At 41.8% G+C, this 26,155-nt stretch overlaps 2 long non-coding RNA genes across 2 annotated transcripts in view; one reads left to right on the top strand and one right to left on the bottom strand.

The window, feature by feature from the left end:
* The first annotated feature begins 1 nt into the window (after position 1).
* On the top strand, positions 2 to 20,014 carry LOC122688020. Its single transcript, XR_006339304.1, has 3 exons — positions 2 to 112; positions 11,970 to 12,147; positions 19,987 to 20,014. It is a non-coding gene; the product is annotated as an uncharacterized LOC122688020 (long non-coding RNA).
* LOC122688019 overlaps positions 7,547 to 26,155 on the bottom strand; it is a 44,541-nt gene continuing 25,932 nt past the window's right edge. Inside the window, exons 3-4 of the long non-coding RNA XR_006339303.1 lie at positions 20,485 to 20,591; positions 7,547 to 7,732 (exon numbers count right to left, since the gene is read on the bottom strand). This is a non-coding gene — a long non-coding RNA (uncharacterized LOC122688019). The remainder of the gene's footprint in view (positions 7,733 to 20,484; positions 20,592 to 26,155) is intronic.

Raw genomic sequence — 26,155 nt, 5'->3', positions numbered from 1 at the left:
CTGTGGCCTTTGTGTGCTGCACAATTTCCCTCTGAATCAGGAAGTCTGGGGCAAAACTATCACCGGCTCGAAGACAGGTTACTTGCCTGTCATTCTGTGCCACCGCGAGAGGGTATGTACTTTGATGTGGCTGCGTTTTCAATTCAGAGGAAAGAAAAATTAGTATCTTTCTTCATTCATTTTTTAAAAAAAAAATTTGGACTTTGGTCTCTGACTCACCCAGCAGCCTGCCAGGGAAGAGAGGGAATCCTGTGTGTGTGTGTGTGTGTGTGTGGTGGATGGGGAGGGGGGGCGGGTAACCTCCAGACCAAGAGGAATAGGATGGGGTAAAACTCTCCTTTCTTTCCCGTCCAGCGTTACTTGCTTGTGCCTTTGCTAACAAAGTAGTAAAATGATGAGATTTGTATTTCACTTCAGTTTTTTTGTGTTGTCTTCTAAAATAGATCAGTTATGTAAGAGTAGGAAGAAAAGCATATCTGTTTCCTAATTTGGAAAATGCTTATCACCATCATTCCCTGCGTATCCCAGCCCTCCCCCGCCCCCACTGCGCCAGAAGGAGCCTTTTCCTGATATAGTTAGGTAAACTATTTAAGCATCACGTAACACAGTGCTTTTCTTGTGCACGAGTCAGCTGAAGATGTGTATCTGAACCTCCTTTTTTCTTTTGCTTTTTTTTAACTGTGGGTGAATTTACCATTTGTTTCTTCACATTCTTACCATTAAAAAAGAAGGCAGAATTTAAGCTTTAAAGAGCCAAGCAAAATTATGTCCTCTCCTTGATTCATTTCAGTTAGTAACATTCTGGTCAATGCATTGAGAACAGTAAATTCTAAAATGAAATATAGTCAGTGGGTAGCCAATGGCATATTGATACATAAGGCCCAGATGGAAGGGAGTTTAGAGGCCACCTGGCACACCCCTCGTTTTACAGCCGTAAGGACACTGAGTCCCGAGCAGCTGCTTGATTATAAAAGTCACATCAGAGAATCCAGGGATCTGGACCGCGTCTATGCCTCTGTACCAGGGAGGAAGTCCCCTGGCCCTGCTGAGCCTCGTCTGCCACCTGTAAAATGCCAGAACTGGAACTCTCGTTCAGGTGCCTTCTGCCTCTGGAGCAGAGTCCTAGGAGTTGGTTTGAACACAGAGAGAGGAGGCAGATGGTCTCCCAGACACAGGAGCGCAGCAACGTGACACCTGATGAAAATGTAACAGCAGAAGGTGAAGGCTGAAAAGCAGAAAGGAGGGATGAGAAACACACTTTGATGGGTGCACACCCAGCCGTGTCCTGAGGAGGGAGAACCAGCCCTGGGACGTGAGCGTTTTCAGTTGCCGGACAGAGATCCCCCACCACACACACCTCCTCGCCCCTTCTAACAGTCTCTCAGAGGCTGGAGGAAAGCCTGGGGGAGGGGAGCTGGTTACATAACTTGGGCATTTGTGGGGAAGTTTATATAAGATGCTAAAAATACAGTATATGATTGCAGTAATGGTGTTCTAAGTGAAGAGCCCTAATGAGGACAGACTCAGTAGGTTAAATAGAGGTGATGGGAAGTAGATGTCTAAACCCAGTTGCCTGCAATGACTACTGTCTCCCCAAGTTTATTGCCCAGTATTAAAATAGCGTTATCCCTGGTAGCTCAGTATGTAAAGAATCTGCCTGCAGTGCAGGAGACCCAGCTTCGATCGCTGGGTCAGGAAGATCCCCTGGAGCGGGAAATGGCAGCCCACTCCAGTATTCTTGCCTAGGAAATCCCATGGACAGAAGCCTGGTGGGCTACAGTCCATGGTCACAAAGAGTCGGACACGACTCAATGACTAAACCACCATCCCCGTGGGGAACACAGTCAAAGGGCTCAAGAGCACCATCCTTAATTCTTTTCTAATACTCTGAAGAACATAGAAATGCTAAGGATATAACCCATATTCTATTTTACTGGTAGTCAAATTGATAAAATGAATGCATTTCCCAGTATCGAGCTGTTAAATAGAAATAGACATAGGAATAAATTACACACATTATTTAACAAGCTCTGAGAATTAACTACATACAAATCTCCTGGTATTATCTATGCTCCTTCCTTCTCCTCTCACCCCTCACCTTAGCACTTACTGTCACCTGAAATTATATATATACACATAGAGAGAAAGAGTGTGTATGTCTGTCCTCCAAAATGTAAGCTCCTTGAGAACTGGGATTTCTGCCTATCTTGTTCACTGATGTGTCTCAAGCATTCAGGGCATTAGATAATAACTGCTGAATGAGTCACACACAAATTAATGCTATCACCTAATACTTACTCCTCACCCTAATCAGAGATAAGAAGACATTACCATTAACACACTAGGACAATTTATATTCTTCATTTCTCGTCTTTCGTACACCCAATCAGGCCTGCCAGAAAATCCTTGTAGTTCTGCTTTCAGAATATATTCAGACTCTGACCCCTTCAACTCTGCTCCCTCTGTTTCCCAACTGCCTGCCACCCCCACCATCACCCTGGCTCAAGCCATCAGCATCTCTCCTAAAATAACATCCTGGGTTTTGGTACTCTAGGTAACAGAAAAAATTTTGCAGGTGGAAACAGATAAAAAGAAAATTATAACCAACAAAAAATATATGTATATATGTATACATAAATCAAGAAAACAGAAATACCTAACAGTCTAACATAGTAAATAAAGCTTTAATAATTTGAAAATTATAAAGCACTACTCATTTGGCATTATTACTACTACTGTTATTTGTAATGCTTCCTAAACTCCTGGGTGTATCAGAAAATTTTTGAACATTTGAGAAGATCTGTTGGGATGCTTATATGGATCAAAAAACAATCTTGGGAGTCATCCTCAACTCCTCTCTTTCACTTACACTTCATGTATGGAGGGCCAGAAAATCCTTTGGGTTCTATTTTCAGAATATATCCAGACTCTGACCCGATCTCACTCCTCCCCTGACACCGCGCTGGTCCAGCCACCAGCAGCATCTCACACCTAGATTCCTGCCACCGGCCTCTGCTGTTGTCATGACACCCTCTCATTGTTATCAGCACCATATTACACGAACCATGTGCTCCTCGAAACACAGCAGGTATTTCTCATTTTAACTCAGAAGAAAATCCAAAGTCTCATCCATGACCCAGCAGTCAGTACTTGGTCTGTCCCAGCCTCCAGCCCGTCTGCTCTCCTCTCTCACACTTCCCCAGACCCACTGGGCTCACCAGGACCTTGGTCCTTTCTGTTCTCCTGCTCAGGGATACTCTTCTGCCAGAGATCTTCCAGGCTGCCTTTCTTTCTTCCTTTAGACTTTTGATCAAATGGCACCTGTGATGTCTTGCCTAGTCTCGCTATCTCTTTTTCCAGTTTTTTATCTTTAGCTTTTATCCCTAATATAACTGTTATGTTTTCTTTTTCTTATTTATTGTCTGTCTCCCTTGAGTATGAGTTCTACAAGGGAAATTTGATGTAATAAACTGCTTTATTCTCTGTTGGATTTTCAGTGTCTAGAACACATAAATAGACCCTCAATTTAAAAAAACTGTTGAAATGAAAGAACAAAGAAGGGGCTCTAGTGCTCCACACAGAGTGAACATACACGTGTGCTCTGGGGCTCAGCTTCTGTTTGTGATGGCTTTGGCTGTTTGTGCCACAGCTGGAAGTCTATGGATTTAAGGATACATAGTGCAAAGTACGAACCACTATATGATCACGGCTGAATTTAACGATACAGAATGGAACCTCTAACATGGTTTCTTATGACAGGATCTGACAAAATAATATTTGAGCTAGAGAAGTAGAAGTAGAGTTATAGCATCAGCATACTTGAAAAGAAACAATACCCAGTGAATTTACTCCTTGAAAGTTCATGAATGGACCTTCAGTCTGGTAAAGTCCTCAGGCCCATCAAATGCAGAGGGGTCTCTGCTCCCATCTCTTTCCCATGTGGTTTTGTTTCCGTTATACATTTCTGAGGTTATACAGCTTGACTGGGCTGTCACCTGGTTTAGAGGATAAAGCCATGCGGTGCACTTTAGCTTGAGTCATTTTCAGCTCATATGTGACTTTTTAAGAATCTGAGTTATTAGATAAATCATAAGGATTTGAGGTTGCAATTCATAAAATAATGAGTGACTTGGATAAGGTGAATATTTGCAAAATTTCATCTGAGACTGGAGTATGTTAGCTATATGGGGAGGGCATTGGAGCTGGTGAAGGAGATGGAAGCATGTGAGATAGGAAGATACCTGTGACTAGGTTAGGGCAGTGATCTGTGTCCCAAGTGGTCCACAAGGTCAGTGTCACACAAGGAGAGATGATGACCTCAGATGATGGAAGAGTTCTTAACCAGGAGGTGAACACATACAGGTCAAAAAGTCAAGACAAGGCCACAGTGGTAGAATGAGCAACCAGGTTAGTTGTTAAGAAAGTTAAGAGAAAAAAGAGGAGAAGGAAGACATGCAACACAGGTTGATATACATTATAGGTGATCTTTATTCAATGTCCAGCACATGCCGCAGGTCAGGTTAGTTTAGGTAAATGCAACAGAGAGAAGAATCTCTTTTCTATTTTTTTTACCATTGTAACGTATCTAGATGAGGAGGCAGTCTTTCAAACTTAAATGAGAATGGATGCTCTTTCAAACATAAGTGAAATAAACAAGATAACTCTTTCAACTAGCATGGAACACTAGTTTTCACAAAAATTAACAAAATATATTAAAGGGTTGTAAACAAGCTAAAGAATGGGTACATTAAAATACTACTAAAGGAGGTCAGACTCTTGCTCTTTAGTCCCTAATTCGTGTCTGACTCTTTTGCAACACCATGAACTGTAACCTGCTAGGTTCCTCTGTCCGTGGAATTTCCAGAGCAAGAATACTGAAGTACGTTGCCATTTCCTCCGCCAGGGCATCTTTCCACCTCAGAGATCGAACCTGAGACTCCTGAATTGGCAAGCAGGAGTTTCCAATGGTTCTTTATCATTGAGCCACCAGGGAAGCCCAAGTCAGACTCTACAGAAATTTAATTTATTAAAAAAAAAAAAAAAGGATGCTTTCCCAAGATCCAGCCTTTGAGTTTTCTGTTAGTAACAGGATCCTGGGTTGAATGTTCCAGGAATCTCACCCAGTAGGATAGCTCCCATATTCTTATGTCTCTACTTAATTAATCCCATTGACTCCATTACGAAACCAAATAAAAAACACATGATAATTCTGAATAAAATGCCTTGTAATCAGAAACATCTTGATCATAGCTCTAAGCAAAACGTGAAGCACAGGGTATGTTTCGGTATACAAGTGTCAGTTCTGATGATCCTTCCCACTGCTAGCTGACTAGCTCATAGGAACCCCCAGAATTCTGGCCACTAATTTAACCTGATTCTGACTCTGGTTTTTGTCTGTGAAAATTCAGACCTGAAATCTCTGACTCACATCTCAAGTGACAATACTTCTGATCCAATGTGGAGAGAACCAAAGATTCCCACCGTCACATTTATGACCAAGATAATGTTGCCACAAGTGCCTTTGGCCTTAGAAGATTTATTAATCAACTACATCAACGTCCCCTATTACATCAACAGAGGTCTAAAAAAATTAAGGTCTGTCCCTTAGGCAGGCTTCTTTAGATTGAGATCAAACCTTTCTGACCAGAAGGGGTATTCTGAGTAACTAAACAGCTCCCTTTTGGTTTCCCTTAAATTTGATGTAGCCAAGTTATCTGGCCCCAAATATAACTAGATAACAAATGCAATCAGCAAGAGCTGAGTTTATGAAGCTTTCATTTATATCTATTTACATAAGCAACTTGCTTTAAGAATGTCTTGGAATTGTTTATATGACAAATCAAAGCTGCTTTGTGTTTCTCCGGGGGGAAAGAAATAGAGCCACTTAAACACGTAAGAAAAGTTTGCAACTGCCGAGACAGTGTGAGTTAAAAGACACTGCTACAGGCACTAATGGCAAAAACTGTTTTACCCAGAGGGTAGGCCACTGGGAGGGTAAGCTTCCCCGGTGGCTCAGATGGTAAAGCGTCTGCCCGCAATGCGGGAGACCTGGGTTCAATCATTGGGTAGAGAAGAACCTCTGGAGAAGGAAACGGCAACCCACTGCAGTACTCTTGCCTGGAAAATTCCATGGACCGAGGAGCCTGGCGGGCTACAGTCTATGGGGCCGCAAAGAGTCGGACACGACTGAGCAACTTCACAAGCCACTCGGACACTGTGCACCCACGTGCGAAGTTTCTCCAATTCCGAGTATGATGAGGGAGTTTGATCTATAATTTCTAAGTTCCGTTCCAGCTCTGAGAAGCTGTAATTTCTGAACAAACACACCCTTGCCTTTTTGATATTTTTCCAGTGGAAAACCAAGTCGTTTTGGTCCATATGTGAAACCTGCTTTTATAATTAAGGCCTCCACTGGGCCCGCCCACTGAAGAGTGAGCTGTGCCCTATGGAGGCGGAGTCGCCGCACGCGCACTATGCTTCCTCCCCGGCATCGGGGCCATCGCAGGGTTTGGGGTGGAGGGTGGGTGGTGGATAGTGTCCCTACCCCGAGGGCCGGGAGGGGGTGGTTAGTGGGGGCGGTGTGACGGCGCTAGGTCACAACCCCGAGGGTTAAAGGTGCCCCCCCCCCCAACCCCGGGTGGTTTAGGTGGGGGCTCAGAGGAAGTCAAGCAGTTGAGCATCTCGGCCCAGGGTCAGGAATGAGAGGGTGAAGGGGCCTTTCTATGAGGCCGGGCGAGGTGGGGGGAGGCCCTTCCTGAACGCCCCATCATGTCTCTCTCTGTGCCCTTGGATGCGCGCGGTTCAGATCCAGACTCCTGGCTTGTACCCAGCTGGCTGTAAGGGCAGAAGGGTGGGTAGTCAGCGCCCCCATCCCTTCCAAGCTGCCCCTGCCCGGGTGCTCTGGAGCAAAAGGGAGGCCCTGCACTCAGCCACCTGATCGCCAGGCCTGCTGAACACCCTGCGGCCTGAGATATGCGGAGCCACGGCAGAGCTGTATTGAAAAAACATGGCCATGAACTGTGCCTCCAGGTTACCATATTACCCAGGGGAAAGCTGCATGCGGTAAGCGTGTCGTGCTAATTCAAGTACACACTGATTTTTAAGGGCGGCTCTAACCAGACCAGCAAAAGAGAGGTGATCAACGGACACGCCAGGTGAAAATGCTGACTGGGAGCCTCGTATCCACCAGTGCCAGCCTTGCAAGACCTGGTGCTATACGCTGCTGACCCAACCAGTTGTGAGGAGCGTGCCAGGTGTGGTAAGACACCCTGGGAAGCGGTGGGGACCTACAAAGACCTTGAAGCTAACCAGGCAGCTTCTGCTGAAGTGTGTAAAGATAACCATCTACAGTCAGAACAAACAACAGCCCCACCTGAAACTTGGCACTGGCCACTCTTTTCCCCTTCAACTGTGTTCCCGTCAGTTCCGAGAGATCACTCTACTCACCGGAAAAACCTTGTTTAGCCCCAAGACCATCAGTGGAGCCTTATACTTGTACCCAGGCCATCCCAGCTGAGGAACACAAGCGACTTACCTGTGTCTGAAGCCAAGCCCAGCAGCCATGGAGCTCCAGGGAGAAGGCGATAGCACCCAGGTCTGTAGCAGCTGCCTTCCCACGGTGTCTGGGGCCACCTTCTCCATTAACACTGAAGGTGAAGGAGTCCAGGATGCCGCCTGCACATCCTGTGTCCACGGAAGCACACCGTCTCTCCTGGTCACAACACCTGTGTGCCTAACAAAGGAGCAGTGGTGTTAATGGCATCAAACCCACAGTGGCAGAGGGGAGCAGGTGGAGGTCACCTCTTTATTCTTATTCTTCAGAGAATGACCTTAGTAAAATATACAGCATGCACCAGCGTTATAGGGCTTTATACAGTTGTTGAAAATATAGACATTAATAATATAAATATAAGTGTGCCATGAAATATGTAAGAAAAGAATATTGTTTTTCAACAGTGAGTGGGAGAGAGGTTGTGAAGTGGTGGCTACATAGGAAAATTACAGGACTTCCCTGGTGGTCCAGGGGCTAAGACTCCATGCTTCCAGCACAGGGGATCTGGTTTTGATCCCTGATGGGGGAACTAGATCTCACATGCCACAAGTAAGAGTTCACATGCCGCAACTGAAGATCTGCATGCTGCAATTAAGACCCAGTACAGCCAAAAAAAAAAAAAAATTCCTGAGTATTTATCTGAAGAAAATGAAAATACTATTAGAAAAGATACATGCACCCACCAATGTTCAAAGAAGTATTTACGATAGCCAACATATGGAGACAACCTAAGTGTTAATCAGCAAATGAAAGGATATGGAAGAAGTATCTATATACCCAATGGAATATTACTCAGCCATAAAAAGAATGAAATTTTACCAATTGCAAGAGCATGAATGGACCCAGACCTTTGTAAAATAAGTCAGACAGAGAAAAGACACTTAAATGTGGAATCTAAATATAAAACAAATGAATAAAACAAAATAGAAACAGGCTCACAGATACACAGAACAAACTAGTTGTTTGAAAGGAGAGACGGATTAGAGGAGGAAAGAGGTAATGTAGGAGACTAAGATGTGCAAACTATTGGGTATAAAAGAAATAAGTTACAAGGATGTACTGTACAACACAGGAAACATATCAAATGCTTTATAATAAGTATGGAGTATAATCTATAAAAACATCAAATCACTAAGTTGTACACCCAGAACTAATATAATATTATAAATCAATTGTATCTCAATAGATAAAGAAGACAGTGTGATGCTACACAGTAACATAATCCCAACAAGTAGCAAAGAGGAGGTCTTTAACCTCCTGAAGGCAGCATTGTGGTTGGGTGACTGCCTTTGCTCATTTTAGTGACAAGGTACCTTCAAAGTACTCCCTTAAGTGAACCACACAACCCAGCTTATACATCATCAAATGCAACTGGGTATTCCATTGTCAAAGTAGATGCCACTTATTAGCTACTATGTGACACAGGCATATACATTATCTCCTTCCCCTTAACAGTTTTTGAGACAGTTACCATTATCCACATTTTACCGATGACAAAACTGCACTGAGTAACTTTCAAAGCTGCACAGCTAATAAGAGGTAGAGCCTAGATTCAAACCCAGAGACAAGGTTCTTAATAGCAACCAGGATGTATCTGGGCATTCTGGGGGGAAGAAACTAGAGAAGGGGGATACTCTGGACAATAAAGAGATAAGTCACATCTTTCATACAAACATAAACAACTTTGTTTTAGAGGTAAAGAAAACAAGCATACACCATTAGTGTCTAGGCAGAACACAAAGGATCCCTGCAACAGGAAGTGACATCCAGTTAAAAAAGATGAAATAAATGCATAGATTCAAAGCTATGGTTCCAGTAGTCATGTATGAATGTGACAGCTGGACCACAAGGAAGACTGAGTGCCAAAGAATTGATGCTTTTGAACTGTGGTGCTGGAGAAAACTCTTGAGAGTCCCTTGGACAGCAAGGAGATCAAACCAGTCAATCATAAAAGAAATCAACCCTGAATATTCATTGGCAGGATTGACGCTGAAACTCAAGTTCCAATACTTTGACCACCTGATGCGAAGAGGTGACTCACTGGAAAAGACCCTGATGAAGACTGAAGGCAGGAGGAGAAGGGGACAACAAGACGACGAGATGGTTGGATGGCATCACCGACTCGATGGACATGAGTTTGAGCAAACTCCGGGAGATAGTGAAGAACAGGGAAGCCTGGAGTGCTGCAGTTCATGAGGTTGAAAAGAGGTGGCCACAACTGAGTGACTGAATGACAACCACATTGTGTATTTTGATGCCACTCTCCAAAGAGCTTGCAACTTATTGTGCAAACTTATTGAAACAGGATGTTGTGTTGTATATAAAGCACAATCCAACAGATGCATGCTCTGAGGGAACTGACTAGTAGCCAGTGTTGCACTGGTTATGAGTTTATCTGTCCTTTCCTTACATAAGCATGTTTATGCAACATCAGTACGCAGAGCAATAGCCAAAAGATGCTGTGATAACTGATGAGAACAAAGAAGTTCTGCCCAGCTCAGCACTTCCGGACAGTGCTGCCTTATGAAGAAGGTATTTCTTAGTAAGAGCTGCTCACCTTGAGAGCACACCTCCTAGAGATGCATAGTCGGTTCATTTATTTTTACTGCTTCTTTTGGATAGTAGTCTGTCTTTAATTTCTATTTATGATTATGTTTTTCTAATTAATTAATTAACTTTTTATTTTTGGCTGCACTGGGTCTTTGTGGGTGTGTGTGGACTTTCTCTAGTTGCAGTGCACAGGCTTCTCTTCGTGGTAGCTTCTTCTGTAGCATGGACTCTAGGGCACTCGGGCTTAGTTGCCCCGAGGCATGTGGAATCCTCTCAGATCAGGAATCGAACCCCTGTCCCCTGCATTGACAGATGGGTTCTAAACCACTGGACCACCAGGGAAGTCCTATGGTTAGGTTTTGATTTAAGGAACGATAAATTTGTCAAAGCTTAAAAAACTGACCTGGCTGAATACCTGGTCACCTTCCTAAAGGTCTCTTGAAAGAATTCTTTGTTAGGAAGTATTTTAGACATAATGATTTATAATGGTATTCACAGAGCTTAATGTTAGGTCTGAAGGATTCACTTGTAAATTATGTAGATTTGAGTTACATTCATGCTAATTGTGTTAGTTCAGAAAAGTGTTTATATAGACATTAAATCACTGTGTTTTGGGAGACACTGTTCCACTAGACCTGCCTGTGGTTAGACCTGATTACTTCAGTCTTCCTCACCACTTCAGCTCTTACTTTAATTGGTGTTTATGCACACCCCATAAGTATATAATTATCTGTACGTATCTGCTCTACACCCTCTAATTTGCTTTGACTCTTTTTTTTTTTATTGCATTGAAAGTTTTCTTTTTAGTGTATATATATATGTCTTCCCCCTCCCCAAGCCTCCAAACTCCTAGCAAAATATTGTGAACACACAACAGAATTTTGTCTGACGGTAGAGTTCCAAGTCAATTAGTGAGTTTTGAGTCTTGCAGCTTTGGAGATGTCTCAAAGGAATCAAGCCTAAATGATTCCTCCCAGATACCAGTCATCTCTTGGGTGGTTTCTTGTCTTTCAATTACTTGTTTATGTAATCAAATGGCCACGGGCTCCTCTGAGAGCCTGTGTTAGAAGGAATTTCAACATCTAAACGAGCATTCATCTGTAAAGGATCTTACTGTGTCTAGAGGCTAAGAGAGTTTAAATGCATATCTATTTCTATGTTATTCACTTCCTTTCTTATTCACTTTTTTCCAGGCTTTTCCCTCAGATATATCAGTAATACCTCATTTCCGCAAGCCCGTGTCTACAAGTATCTTTAGAGCTCTTTTGTGTCCATCATTTACCTTGTTTGTTGAAAACCAAGTATTTTCCACTCTGAACTTCTCTAATGGTTCAACTGGGAGAGTGATTATTTTCCATGGCAAAGCACTCTTCACTTTACAAAGGAGACCAAGGACCTGTCATCTCTTCTTTGTATAAATACGAACTGAGCCCATTTTGCAGGATGAAAAGAGTTCTGGGGAGGGATGGTGGTGATGATACTACAATAATGTGCGTGTACTTAATGCCACTGCAGTCTACACTGAGAAGTGGTGAAGATGGTGAAGGTTATGTTAGGTGTCGTTCGCCCTGACTGTACAACGTCTGCTCTTGCGCATTAACTGTGGCCTGCACCGCGTGTGGTCCCTGCTGCGGCCACGACAGTGAGTGACAAGAGCCCGTCACTGCCCACGTGGCCCGGTCCAGCGGGGCCGGCTGGTCGACTGACCAGGTCGTGCTTCCATGTGGCACAGTGCTGGGCAAGGTGTGTAAGCTATGTCCCTGGAACTGAAAACCTGGCAGTGAGCACCTAATTTACCTACAGGGACTCTGAGAAAGACTAACATTGGAAGGCGATGTTAACATGAGATGGGTTTGGTTATTTCCAGTTGGCAGAGAAGAGTTTCAGCACTGAGGGATTGGCCGAAGCAAAGGGTACGAGGTCAGAATTTACAATTCTATGTGTCTGAGCAACGGAAGGAAGACCTGGCGTGGCTGAGGAAATTCATGCGAGTAAAGTATGGAAGGACAAGAAGCTAGAGAGGAGCCAGCATCCGGATCTTTCAGGTAAAAAAAGATTTGGATTTTACTTCAGGTAAAAGGAAAGCCACTGAGAGGTTTTAAGCAGGGGGCTGGCCTGGTCTTATTAATATTTTAAACAGAACACTCTGACTGCAGTATAGAGGCTGGGTTGAAGGGGGAAGAGTTGGAGAAGAGAGGATAAATAAGAAACTTTTGAGAATAAAAATATAGTTTAACTTAAAAATTCAATGGAAGGGACTGTGCTGGTGGTCCAGTGGCTAAGACTCCGTGCTCCCAATGCAGGGGGCCCACGTTTAATCCTTGATCAGAGAACCAGATCCTGCAAGGTGCAACTAAGGATCACACATGCCACAATGAACACTCGGCATAGCCAAATAAATATATATATATATTTTTAAAAAATGCAATGGGAATTATATTTTTAGGGGCTACCTGAAAGGTAACGCAAATACATAAATGCAGAATACATCTATCAGTATTGGTTTGCTTTGCTGTAAGAATCTAAACTTTTTCTTTGACCCCGTTTTTTTGTCAGTACACTTTAATTTGCTTTTCATTGTATTGTTCCTGAATATATAGTGAATGATTTTTGACCAATGAGAGAATTTACAATAAAGCTATTTGTAACCACTTGTTAAAGCTCAACATTCAGAAAACAAAGATCATGGCATCCAGTCCCATCACTTTATGGCAAATAGATGGAGTAACAGTGGAAACAGTGGCAGACTTTATTTTGGGGGGGGCTCCAAAATCACTGCAGATGATGACTGCAGCCATGAAAAAGACTCTTACTCCTTGGGAGAAAAGTTGTGACCAACCTAGACAGCATATTAAAAAGCAGAGATGTTACTTTGCCAATAAAGGTCTGACTAGTCAAGGCTACGGTTTTTCCAGCAGTCATGTATGGATATGAGAGTTGGACTACAAAGAAAGCGCTGAGCACTGAAGAATTGATACTTTTGAACTGTGGTGCTGGAAAAGACTCTTGAGAGTCCCTTGGACTGCAAGGAGATCCAACCAGTCCATCCTAAAGGAAATCAGTCCTGGGTGTTCATTGGATGGACTGATGTTGAAGCTGAAACTCAACACTTTGGCTACCTGATGTGAAGAACTGACTCACTGGAAAAGACCCTGATGCTGGGAAAGATTGAGGGCAGGAGGAGAAGGGGACAACAGAGGATGAGATGGTTGGATGGCATCACTGACTCAATGGACATGAGTTTGAGTAAACTCCGGGAGTTGGTGATGGACAGGGAGGCCTGGTGTGCTGCAGTCCATGCGGTCACAAAGAGTCGGACACGACTGAGCGACTGAACTGAACTGAACTTGTCCCACATCACTCATATGTAATGTATTACTATTGTGATTATTTAAATACTGGATGATGAAGATAATGGAAACAACATTTCACTGGCTGAAAAGATGTACAAAATTATTGACTCTGGTCTTACCCTCAGAGGTTGCCACTCCTTATGTGAACCATCTTGATTCTTCCCTGGCTGATGAACTCCGGAGTCCGAAAAGAAGGGACCTGGAGAAGGAGCGTGTCTTTGGAGTGGGCCACATACTTCAAGAGGTGTCTGTTTCAGCATTAAAGAATTAAAATGCTTGAATCACCCGAAGCCAAGGATTGGCAGAAAACACACACGGAATGAGGGCAGATTTCCCATCACCAACAAGTGAAGATAAAGTTGCATTGATAAAAATGTCACGAGGCATTCCTGGCAACACTGGGTCCTCAGTCTTCATCTCATGAAGCAGAAGGATATAAGAACATACTTCATAACTGTGCCTACTGCCTGAGTCAAAACCCTCACGGCTGTTCAAACTAGAGAACGGGACTCTGTGTCCCTGCCCTCGGGGTGGTGATCTCAGCACCATCATCTTCCTGGCAAACTTCCCACGCTCTTCTCTGGGGCTCACCGGCCCCATCCGCCTCTCCACGTTGCTCTGTGTCTCTCCAGATCCAGTCACTCTCAGAAAATAACTAAGAACAAAGTGTAGATGGAGGAAGGTGCATACTGTTCAAGGATATTAACTGCTAAAACAAAAAAATTTCCCCTAACCTTTCAGTTAACATAATAGTTTTCCCTCACACAAGAGTCTAAACTGAGTTGGAAGATGGAGATGAGGGGATGGGGTTGGATCTGCTGCACAGAGTCACTGGGGAATCCAAGCTGCCAGAGGCCCTGCCCCCGTACACAGGTGGCTTCTTGGGGAAGCAGTGGGAAATGGAAAGTTGTTGTTCAATAGGTATAAAGTTACGGTCATACAGAGGAGTTAGAGCTCTGTAGTATAACATAGTACCCCTCCTTAGCGATATGGTATTGTGCACTCGAAAGACCACATGGTCTTTTCTTTCCAACGACTGCAGCAACTTAGCACAAGGCTGACATATATTTCAGATTATTTTTCATCATAGGCTATTACAAGGTATTGAATACAGTTTTCTGGACTATATGGTAAGTCCATATTGTTTATTTTATGTACAGTAGTGTGCATCTGTTACTCCCATACTCCTAATTTATCCCTTTCCCCTCCCCTTCCCCGCTGGTAACCACAAATTCATTTTCTACATCTGTGAGTCTCTTTTGTGTATAGATTAATTTGTATCATCTTTAGATTCCACATCTAAGTGATACCAAGTAACACTTGTTTTTTTCTGTCTGACTTGTCTTGCTTTGGATTATTCTTTCAGAGAAGAATGTATGAAATAGACATTTGCAGCTCTAGTGAAGTCAAAGTGAAAATTGCTCAGTCGTGTCCGACTCTTTGCGACACCATGGACATAGTCCACCAGGCTCCTCTGTCCATGGGATTCTCCAGGCAAGAATACTGGAGTGGGTAGCCATTCTCTTCTGCAGAAGATCTTCCTGACCCAAGGATTGAACTTGTGTCTTCTGCACTGCATGCAGAATCTGCTGCAGCCTTATTACTCTTAATGTCTTTTGACTCACTGGAATTGGCGATAATCTAAGATCTACAAACTCAAAACAGACTTTCAGTTACTGATGCTTATCAGACACCTGTATTTTAATTTTAATACCATGACTAAAATGAGGGAGTGTAAGGGGAATCCCCAGCACTCAGATGAAACTTGAATGCTTCAAAAAACAAACTGATTCTTTGGGCTTCTTTTTTTGGTAATAATTTTAAACCACTTTTATTTATGCTGTTTTTTTTTTCTTTTTTTTTAAATTAATTAATTTATTTTTTCAGTGGGTTTTGTCATACATTGACATGAATCAGCAATAGATTTACACGTATTCCCCATCCCGATCCCCCCTCCCACCTCCCTCTCCACCCGATTCCCCTGGGTCTTCCCAGTGCACCAGGCCCGAGCACTTGTCTCATGCATCCCACCTGGGCTGGTGACCTGTTTCACCATAGATAATATACATGCTGTTCTTTCGCAACATCCCACCCTCACCTTCTCCCACAGAGTTCAAAAGTCTGTTCTGTACTTCTGTGTCTCTTTTTCTGTTTTGCATAAAGGGTTGTCGTTACCATCTTTCTAAATTCCATATATATGTGTTAGTATGCTGTAATGTTCTTTATCTTTCTGGCTTACTTCACTCTGTATAATGGGCTCCAGTTTCATCCATCTCATTAGAAGTGGTTCAAATGAATTCTTTTTAACGGCTGAGTAATATTCCATGGTGTATATGTACCACAGCTTCCTTATCCATTCATCTGCTGATGGGCATCTAGGTTGCTTCCATGTCCTGGCTATTATAAACAGTGCTGCGATGAACATTGGGGTGCACGTGTCTCTTTCAGATCTGGTTTCCTCAGTGTGTGTGCCCAGAAGTGGGATTGCTGGATCATATGGCAGTTCTATTTCCAGTTTTTTAAGAAATCTCCACACTGTTTTCCATAGCGGCTGTACTAGTTTGCATTCCCACCAACAGTGTAAGAGGGTTCCCTTTTCTCCACACCCTCTCCAGCATTTATTGCTTGTAGACTTTTGGATAGCAGCCATCCTGACTGGCATGTAATGGTACCTCATTGTGGTTTTGATTTGCATTTCTCTGATAATGAGTGATGTTGAGCATCTTTTCATGTGTTTGTTAGCCATCTGTATGTCTTCTTTGGAGAAATGTCTGTTTAGTTCTTTGGCCCATTTTTTGATTGGGTCATTTATTCTTCTGGAATTGAGCTGCAGGAGTTGCTTGTATATTTTTGAGATTAATCCTTTGTCTGTTTCTTCATTTGCTATTATTTTCTCCCAATCTGAGGGCTGTCTTTTCACCTTACTTATAGTTTCCTTTGTTGTGCAAAAGCTTTTAAGTTTCATTAGGTCCCATTTGTTTATTTTTGCTTTTATTTCCAATATTCTGGGAGGTGGGTCATAGAGGATCTTGCTGTGGTTTATGTCGGAGAGTGTTTTGCCTATGTTCTCCTCTAGGATATTTATGCTGTTTTTAAGTCCTCCTGCCTAAACCTACTGAATCAGAAGTCTTGTCTCAACAAGCCCTTCAGGTGATTCTGAAGAATACTAACAATAGAGAACCACTGCCTTAGAGACTAGCTAAGTGAGGATCCTTGGAACGCTGGAGTTCCACTTTTGATTGTCACAATGCCGGCTGATTCTGACTATTAAATATCGTCTGATTAAATGGCTTTATATTCACCGTGCCAGTACTAAAAATCATATCTTTGGGAACTGTTCTTCCAGATTCCATCCAAACGTCAAAAGAACTCAGAACAGGTTAAATCATTACATTCTTCTTCAAACAATGCATGCAAAATGCCAGCCTAAGAAATGTACAAAGGTTGTAAATCAGCTATATTCCAATATAAAATACATTTTTTAATAAATAAGGCAAAAAAGAGAAATGTACAAAAGTGAAGTGTCCTGGTTGTGACTAAGGGGTGATGGTGGAGGACCTAGAACCTTACTTGTTGACCTTCCCAAGCCCTAAATCTGCCCCTCCGCCAGCCCTATAATGGCCCTGGGGTCACCTCTGTGGAGTTTCTGTAGGAAGTCCTTTTTTAAAATTTTTATTGGAGTACAGTTTATTTACAGTGTCCTGTTAGCCTCAGGAGTACAGCAAAGTGAGTCAGTTATTAATATATCCAGTCTTTTATTATTATTATTTTCCCATATGAGCCATCACAGTACTGAGTAGAATCTCATGTTCTATACAGCAGGTTCTTATTAGTTACCTATTCTATTAATATATATTGCTTGCTTGTTCAGTCACTTCAGTCGTGTCCAACTCTTTGAGACCCCATGGACTGTAGCCCACCAGGCTCCTCCGTCCATGGGATTTTCCGGCAAGAGTACTGCAGTGGGTTGCCAGTGCTTTCTCCGAGAACTGTGTATATGTCAATACTAATCTCTCAAGTTATTGCCACCCTCCACCCCTTATTCCCTCGTAACCATAAGCTAAACCTCCACATCTGTGACTCTACTCCTGTTTTGTAAATAAATTCATTTGTACCATTTTTTAAAAAAGATTCCACATAAAAGTGGTATTTTATGATACTTGTCTCCTCTGTCTCACTTTACTTCCCTCAGTATGACATCTCTAGGTCTACCCATGTCGCTGTAAATGGAGTTCTTTTTTTTATGGCTAAGCACAGGATACACTTTGAAAATCATTTGCTTTTAGACTAGTCATCTGGCCTTCCATTACATACTGCCTTGGCCTTGGATCCAAGCTTCTCACGCTCAATTGTCTCCTAGAACCATTGGCAGAACTCAGGGAAGCTCTTTATTACATTTGTCAGTTTCTTTTAAAGGCTACGTACGACTCAGGCACAGACCTATAGAAGAGAATCAAAGGGCGAAGTGAGAGGATGAGGGAGGGGGCGTGGGGCCCTGCCCTCTCTCAGTTTGCTGCCCTCACTGAACCAAGACTCATCACCCACCAGGAAGTTCTCTGAACCCTGTGGTTTAGGGGGTTTTAGGCAGATTCCATTCTGTAGGATTAGATCAGTGAACTCAACGTCTGAATGTCCAGCCCCTCTGTTCTCTCTGGGGCTGAGAGTTCCAACTCTCCAATCACACAGTCTGTTCCTCTGGCAACCAGCCCCCCTCCTGAAGTTACCAAGGGATCCACCAAGAGTCACTTCAGTGGCATAAACTCAAGTATGGTTGAAAGGGGTTTGGGCTAAATAACAGAATACACTCCTGTCACTTCTCCCCCTCAGGATATTTCAAGGGTTTTGGAAGATCTGTGTCAGGAACCATCGACAAAGACCTAATACATAGTTCTTAAAGGATCACACTTCTTATACTTTCCTTTTGTGTTATTTTATCATTGCTTTTTGTTCATTTAATTTTTGCATGGACTCAATTTCTGAGTCCTTTCATGCATAAAGCAGAAGAAAAGATCATGAAGCACTAAATAATGTAACAGGCACACACAGCACACATATAATCAAAACCAATATAGCCAATAAGGTAGCCAGGAAACTAAAGGCATGGGTTCCGTGTGCAGGGCTTCTTGTATTTTTCATAGTTCTTGTATTCTTCCACGTCAACTAAATGGAAGAAGGAATATAACTGGCACATGGAAGACACAGCCCAGCAAGGTGGCAGTGAGAGTCAGCAGCTATTCATGTGGTTTTTGACTTTAAAACAAAATCATATAGGACCTTTATTTCTCTCCAATGGACCCTATATTTAGGACGATTTTATTCACTAGACCAACTTACTAAGTAATAAATTATTTCTCCAAATTTTCATCATGTAGATATAGGTCATGCATTCTCAATGGGGGCAAAAAATGGTTTCTATGGAGTGGCTGAAAATATCTTACTCTTCTTATATATAAAGCACAGATATATATGGACACAGAGATATACACAATGGATAAAAACATACATAAAATATCTATGATATTAAAGTGTCATAGGAGGGTTATTAGGAACAAAAATACATCTAAAAAGATTCCTCAGGGGATAATAATGGGGAAAAAGGTAATGATGCATTCATATAGGGCTTCCCAGGTGGCACTGACTATAAAAGATTCCTCCTGAGATTCTGGGAGACTTGGGGTTGGTCCCTGGGTCGGGAAGATCCCCTGGAGAAGGAACTGGCAACCCACTCCAGTATTCTTACCTGGGAAACTCCATGGGCAGAGGAGCCTGGTGGGCTACAGTCCACAGGGCCACAAAAAGTTGGACACAACTGAGCGGCCGAGCACAGGCACTCATATAAAAGACTTCCGAGCAGAAGATTTGATCTGTGAGACTTACCTGTATTATCACACTCAGTTGGAATTCCAGTCAAAAGTAAATAAATGTCAGGACTTCCCTGATGGTTCAATGGCTAAGACTCAGTGCTCCCAGTGCTGCAAGTCTGGGCTCAATTGCTGGTCGGGGAAGTAGATCCCACATCCTGCAGCTAAAGATCTCATATATCCCAATGAAGAGGGAAGATCCCGTGTGCTGCGACCAAGACCTGGTGCAGCCAAATAAATAATAAAAGAGAACAGCAGGCAAAAAAATGGCAGTAGGGGTCACAAAACCACATCACTGAGTAAAACAGGAAGCCTGTGGAGGGTTTGAAGAGAGGAGTTCATGATGTGATTGTCACCTTCAGAGGTTGGCTATCTTGCAGAGAACAGACCTTGGTTTGGTAAGCATGAAAGAGACCAAACCAACTAGAAGACTAATGCAATAGTTCGAGCAAGAAACAGTGGAGGCTGGCCTAGGATATTCTGATTTGGGATATGTTTTTACAATATGTTTTTTTTAAATCCAAAACAGCTCAATATCCCCATAATAAAAGTTTTTAAATTAGGAACTGCAGCATTATCCCAAAGTTCTAGGTCTTACTTGGGGGGAATCTTTGGTGATTCTTCAGGTTGGCAAAAAATAAATCGGCAAATCTCACATCTTCTTTCATAGGAAAATTCTGTTTGTAGCTGGATTGAATTACTACTTGGACAACGAGTGACTCTTATTAAAAGACAAGCTTCGTATGTTTTATACGTGTATGTGTGCTCATTCACTCAGGTATGTTGACTCTTTGTGACCCCATGGACTGTAGCCCGCCAGGCTCCTCTGTCCATGGGATTTTTGAGGCAAGAATAGTGGAGTGGGCTGCCATTTCTTTCTCCGAGGGATCTTCTTGACCCACGGATTGACCCGTGTCTCCTGCATCGGCAGGTGGATTCTTCACCACTGTGCCACCTGCGAAGTTCATTTTGCTACATGAATGTTCCTTTATTTTGGAAGCTGTCAGTATTTCCCAACTAAAGGTAGTCTAAGTTGACGTAACATGCTATACCCTGTAGCTATTGAAGTACATTTGTATTTCCAGAGCTCAGAAAGTACACAGTGAGCATTAATGAATCTTTCTAGGCAATTTTTAAACTTCTGGCACTGATCAACTGTTACACTTACTGTGGTGAAACTTTCTTCCAGATAAAATCCGAGTTTGGCTCTGAAGTCTGTTTTCCAATCCTATTAATCAATTTTGCAAGCTGCCTCAAATTCCTTTTGGTGAAAAGCTGTCGTAAATAAGTAAAAATAATCATTGGTTAGTCCGGAAGTGGGGAAGTACAAGCTAGAATACACGCAAGGCATCAGGGTTGGGACATAGTCAGCATATGAGAAAGATGGTTTCTTCTCTGTGGTTACAATGGGTCATACACTTGTTTATCATCCTCTCCCCAGGCTAATACAAAAGGCTGTAAGGAGCATATAATCCAAGAGTCTACTATCAAAACAAGTCTACCTCATGAAATGTGAGCTTCCACTTCATTTTAGCAATGACTTGAGATCACTTGTGAGGAGTTATAAAGCATGTTTTCAGAATGGGCCTGTATTTCTTACAAAGAATAGAATTTATAGAGGAAAAATAGTAAGACTTTTAAAATAGAGACTTAAACTGGCTTCTTCATTTCTTGAGTGAGAGTAAATATATTGCTAAGTCATATGTGGGTTTCCCAGGTGGCTCAGCAGTAAAGAATCAGACATGGGTTTGATTCCTGGGTCAGAAAAATCCCTTGGAGTAGGAAATGGCAACCCCTCCAATATTCTTGCCTGGGAAATCCCATGGACACAGGAGCCTGGCGTGTTACAGTCCAAAGGGTCGATAAGAGTCAGACACAACTGAACAACTGAGAAAAGTATTCACAATATTCCTATATTTGTAGACCCCAGAGAACTCAAGACACCCAAATTGTTGATGTTTAGGAAGTCAGTTCTGATCTATACCAGCCAAGACCAGGAGCCCATTTACAATATTTGAAAACTTAATGGAAGTTCTGACTAGGTTTGCAGCTCTAGAGATGAAATAGTACAGGAAAAGTAGTTTAAAAGTCAGCAAGGGCCTACAAATGTTAAGGGGTCTTCTCTTTAAGTCTTGCTCTTAAGACTAACTTTTTGTAGTTGTTTAGGTCCTTATATGAAAAAAGAATGTATTTTGTTAGAGAAAAACAAAAATTGAATTTATGGCTAATTTCTCTCAATAGTCTTTTTCTACAAGACCTTATTCCAAGGATATTCAGAGAAATAACATTCCAGTTCCAGAGACAGTTCCCAGAGTCAGACACGCTACAGAGTCAACATATTTCAACTCTGGGTTGCATGTTTTAGCATTCTAAACTGCCTTCTTTCCAACACAGCTGGGCACTAAATTTCTTTCTCAGGAGGTGATTGAAACAGTTTGAGGATCATGGTAATATTGTATCACTGTTATTCCTGGATTTGCTGGCTGTCCTTTGGTTACATAAGAGAGTGCCTTGTATTTATGCGGAAATGTACACTCAAATAGTCATAGTTAATGTGGTGGCATGACTACGATTTACTCAAATGGCTCTGGGGAAAAATAAAAGCAACAGAAAGAGAATGATTAATCAAATGTACAATGTTAATAACTGGGTGATGAAATGAGGAAGGTTTTTTGCATTGTTCTTGCAACTTTTCTGTAAGCTTGAAACTATTTCAAAATAAGAAGTAAAAAACTTTCAAAGGGCACAGTTTGAAGAGCCTCCAACTGGCCAAAGTTTGCACTATGTGAAGCTCAAAAAAAAAAAAAAATGACTGTAATTTTAATCTGATGAATAAATAAGAATCTATGAGTCCACAGTGATATTTAACAAAGGCTGAAAGAAAACAAGAGAAAGGAAGGGAGAAAACAGGAAAGAGAAAAAGAAGTGGCGGTTACTATTATTCCAAAAGTTTAATTTGAATTTTTTTAGAGAAAAAAATTAAGCATTTACTCTGCCATCAGTGCCAACAATCAATAAACAGTGTGTCCTAAGAAGGTTGATGTTTGACAGAAAACAACAAAATTCTGTAAAGCAGTTATCCTTCAATTAAAAAATAAATAAATTATAAGAGAAATATGAGAATTTTATGTGAGCCAAGCCAAGGAGTATAGCCTGGGAGACATGGATTCAAGAACCACTTGAACTGTGTTCTGCTATACTACAAAATTGGGCAGGGGGCAAGGGAGGGTGGGCTTATGTAGGCAAAATCTGCTGAGTTACATAAATTATTTGTACAGAATTAGGACTGGAGCTGGCAAGAAGTGAGAGTGCTTGTTAAGCAAGGATTGGCTGGGATCCAAATGGTTGCACAGTTTATAAAGGGAGACCTTGAGATCCTAACTTTGCAGCTGCCAGCAGATACTCTTTCGAAAATGCCTGGTGGGGTCCTTGAGTTTGACACAGTTCACAAAATTCAAGTTCTCAGTGATACAGGAACATGTCTGAACAGTGGCCATCTGGCTCCATTCTGGATGCCTGAACCATAGTTACTCCATTTTGATTTTTAAATGATCTTAAATAGGTTGTCACTGTCTTTTTTTTTTTTTTTTTTTTTGATGTGGACCATTTTTAAAGTCATTATTGAATTTGTTACAATACTGTTGTTTTGTTTTGTTTTGTTTTGTTTTGCCCTAAGGCAGGTGGAATCTTAGCTCCCAGACCAGGGATTGAACTCGCACACCCTTTATTGGAAAGCAAAGTCTTAACCATTGGTTACCATCAGGGAAGTCCCTCACCCCTCATCATGATCCCTCATCACGATCTTTTAGAGATCTTTTTGAGAAGAATTATCATCATCACCAGTTGCTGAGTGAAAGGAATATTTTCTTTTAGGAAGAATGTCCACTCACATGTTAAAGAAATGATAGACTAAAAATCACCATTTAACAGCCACTATATGTGTACCTATGGCTGATTCATGTTGATGCTTGACAGAAAACAACAAAATTCTATAATCCTTCAATTAAAAAATACATAAATTGAAAAAAACAGTCAGCAAAGAAATAATCAGTCATGCAAAGATCATCAGTGCATGCTGGGGGGAAAAAGTGTGTGTATGTGTGTGTGTGTGTGTAAATACACAAGTAAAAAGATAAAGACAGTAAAATAATGATATGTTATTGAATCTATGATGTGTGTACAAACATTCTCTGTATTATTCCTTCGTCTTCTTTGCATGTTTGAAAAGTTACAAACGTACAAAATCCTTTTCAATATCAGTGCCACTCTATATTTGACTAAAGTATAGAAATCAGGAGAGAATCCATCCTATCAGTTGTTAAAAGACTGTGGAATATTTACTGCTTTGCTTACCCCCTCAACCACAAAATATATCATTGGAGGGGATTTTCTCCTGGCTGCTGAATTTAACTAAAGACCTTAATCTCTGAGAGCTGCAAGATGATCTGCTTGGCAGGTGCACAAAAGTGTTCAAGAAAACCTGGCATGGGGGATTTGTCCTTAAGTCCCCCAGTGATGAGTACTCCTGGCACCAACCACAGAATCAGGCTGATTGATATTCTGAAACTAGAAATTAAATCTCTAGCTGCACTTGAGACTTACCATCTGAGAGTTGGTATTATTCACATACTAGGATAACTGAATTCTTCCTTATTCTCTACCCTTATTAATATACACCTATCTCAAGAAAAGTCTGAGGAAACAGTGAATATTAAATTATGTCTTGTATTCATGAATACTCACTCTGGTATTCTCTTCACCTGAGAACTGGTGGTACAGGGCAAAGAGAAAGCTCAGGATTCCCCTGGTGGTCCAGAGGCTAAGACTCCACTTTTCCAAAGCAGACGGCCTGGGTTCAAACCCTGGCCAGGGAACTAGAGCCCATGTGTTGCAACCAAGACCCGGTGCAGAGAAATAAATAAATATAAAAACAACGTGGAGAAAGCTCATTAATTCTAGCAAAACTTTAGTGAACCATCCTCAAATGAACAAATCCACTCATAGCTCATCTCCAAAGAAGATGTCCAGCTTCTAAAGCCATTCAATATAAAGCTCTCACAGTAAATACAATTTTCTGCACAAACATAGCAGAGTGATTTCTAATGTTTCTATTCTTGTTGCAAAATATATTTAAAATTATTTTAATATCTAAATCTCTGAATCATACCACATCTAAATATGACATGTCTTTGTGGATAAAAACAGATCTGACCTACAACTGTGCTGTTTATGTGGCCACATGGCCTACTGCGCCCTGGGGACCAGAGGGTCACTTCAGTGACGGTATTTAGCAAACTGAAATGAATTGCTATCATATGCTAAAACTGGGCCATCTATCATAGGCCTGCCACAAACTCTAAGATGGAATAAGCCAGCTCTACAATCATGTGCAGCAAAACTCCCAAATGATACAGGAGAACAGTGGAAAAACAGAATTGCATTAAATTGTAAGTTCCAGGGAGAGTTTGTTGGGGGTAGGCAGCATAAACAATTCTGCAAAAAAACTTTCAAGGATCCTTGCTTTAAATACATGAATTGTTAAAAGGATGGGTTTGGATGAGCTCTCGTTTTAGCATCTAGTAACTCTATAACTGTACCTCAAGGGAGTAATGGGGTCTTCAAACTGGGGTGCACACTCTTCTGGATATGTACAAGAAGATTCACTGGAGAAGTTCTATTTACTTTTCATCTAAATACAAGTAAGCTTTACTAATACTTAATATACAGGCCGACACTGGAAGCATCCCTCCAGCTACATGTTAAGCTGCTATTGACTTATGACCTATGGACACCAAGGAGAACCCAATGGGACACCGCACATACGCTGACAAGCACTGTCAGGGTCCAGTCTATTCGTATAGAAAGCTGTTTTGCACGACCCAGGGAAGCTGGGTCATGTGTTACCAATGGATGGCCTTGGGAAAAGAGTTAATATAAAAACAAGTGCAAACAACAAGGTCCTACTGCGTACCACAGGGAACTACATTCAGTAGCCTGTGATAGACTATGTGGAAGTGAAAGTCGCTCAGTCAAGTCTGACTCTTTGCAACCCCATGGACTACACAGTCCATGGAACTCTCCAGGCCAGAATACAGGAGTGGGTAGCCTCTCCCTTCTCCAGTATAATGGAACAGAATATGAAAAATAATATATATGTATAACAGAGTCACTTTGCTGGACAGCAGAAATTAACACAGCATTGTAAATCAACGATGTTTCATGAAAATTTTAAAAAATCTGAAATAAAGGTAAAGATATGTCATAAGCCAAGACCCAACTGAGCAGTGAACCCATAAATAGATGTCATTTTTCAAGGCATTCAGATCTAAAGAACTTACAGGTAGTAGAACTACTTCTCAGTGGGCTGAATAACATTTATTATCTCGCTAATCTGCAAACAAAGATGTAAGTTTAAATAGTTGTGAACTGTACGTGGTTCACTAAATGTGGGTAAATTTCTATATTGAAGGGACAGGGGCATGATAACTAATTATAAGCAGGGAGTGAGTCAGTTCTATCGAATTAGCTGATGTGTCAAACGAGGGAGCCCTGAAATTGCAGTTCTCACGGGAAGAGGCTGCAGGAAAGCCAATGCCTTGAGAAGCACACGAGGCCAGGCCAGCTGACTTGGTGACCCTCCATCATACTTTAGGTGCTCTGAGCAGCTTTTTGGATTTGATTTCACTTGAGACACTGAAATCAATGCAGTTTACTCTCTCATCTAGGCATACGTGTGGCAAGAAACATTTCCCATTCCAACCAGAGGTTCTCAAGAGTTTACATACTCTAAGACCAACTGTAATAGTAAAACAATGAAAAATTACCTGATATTGCTCTAC

The sequence above is a fragment of the Cervus elaphus genome, chromosome 32, assembly GCF_910594005.1.
Source record: "Cervus elaphus chromosome 32, mCerEla1.1, whole genome shotgun sequence".
NCBI classification, from domain to species: domain Eukaryota; kingdom Metazoa; phylum Chordata; class Mammalia; order Artiodactyla; family Cervidae; genus Cervus; species Cervus elaphus.
Note: the sequence above shows the minus strand (reverse complement) of the source record. Positions and strands in the feature narration are given on the sequence as shown.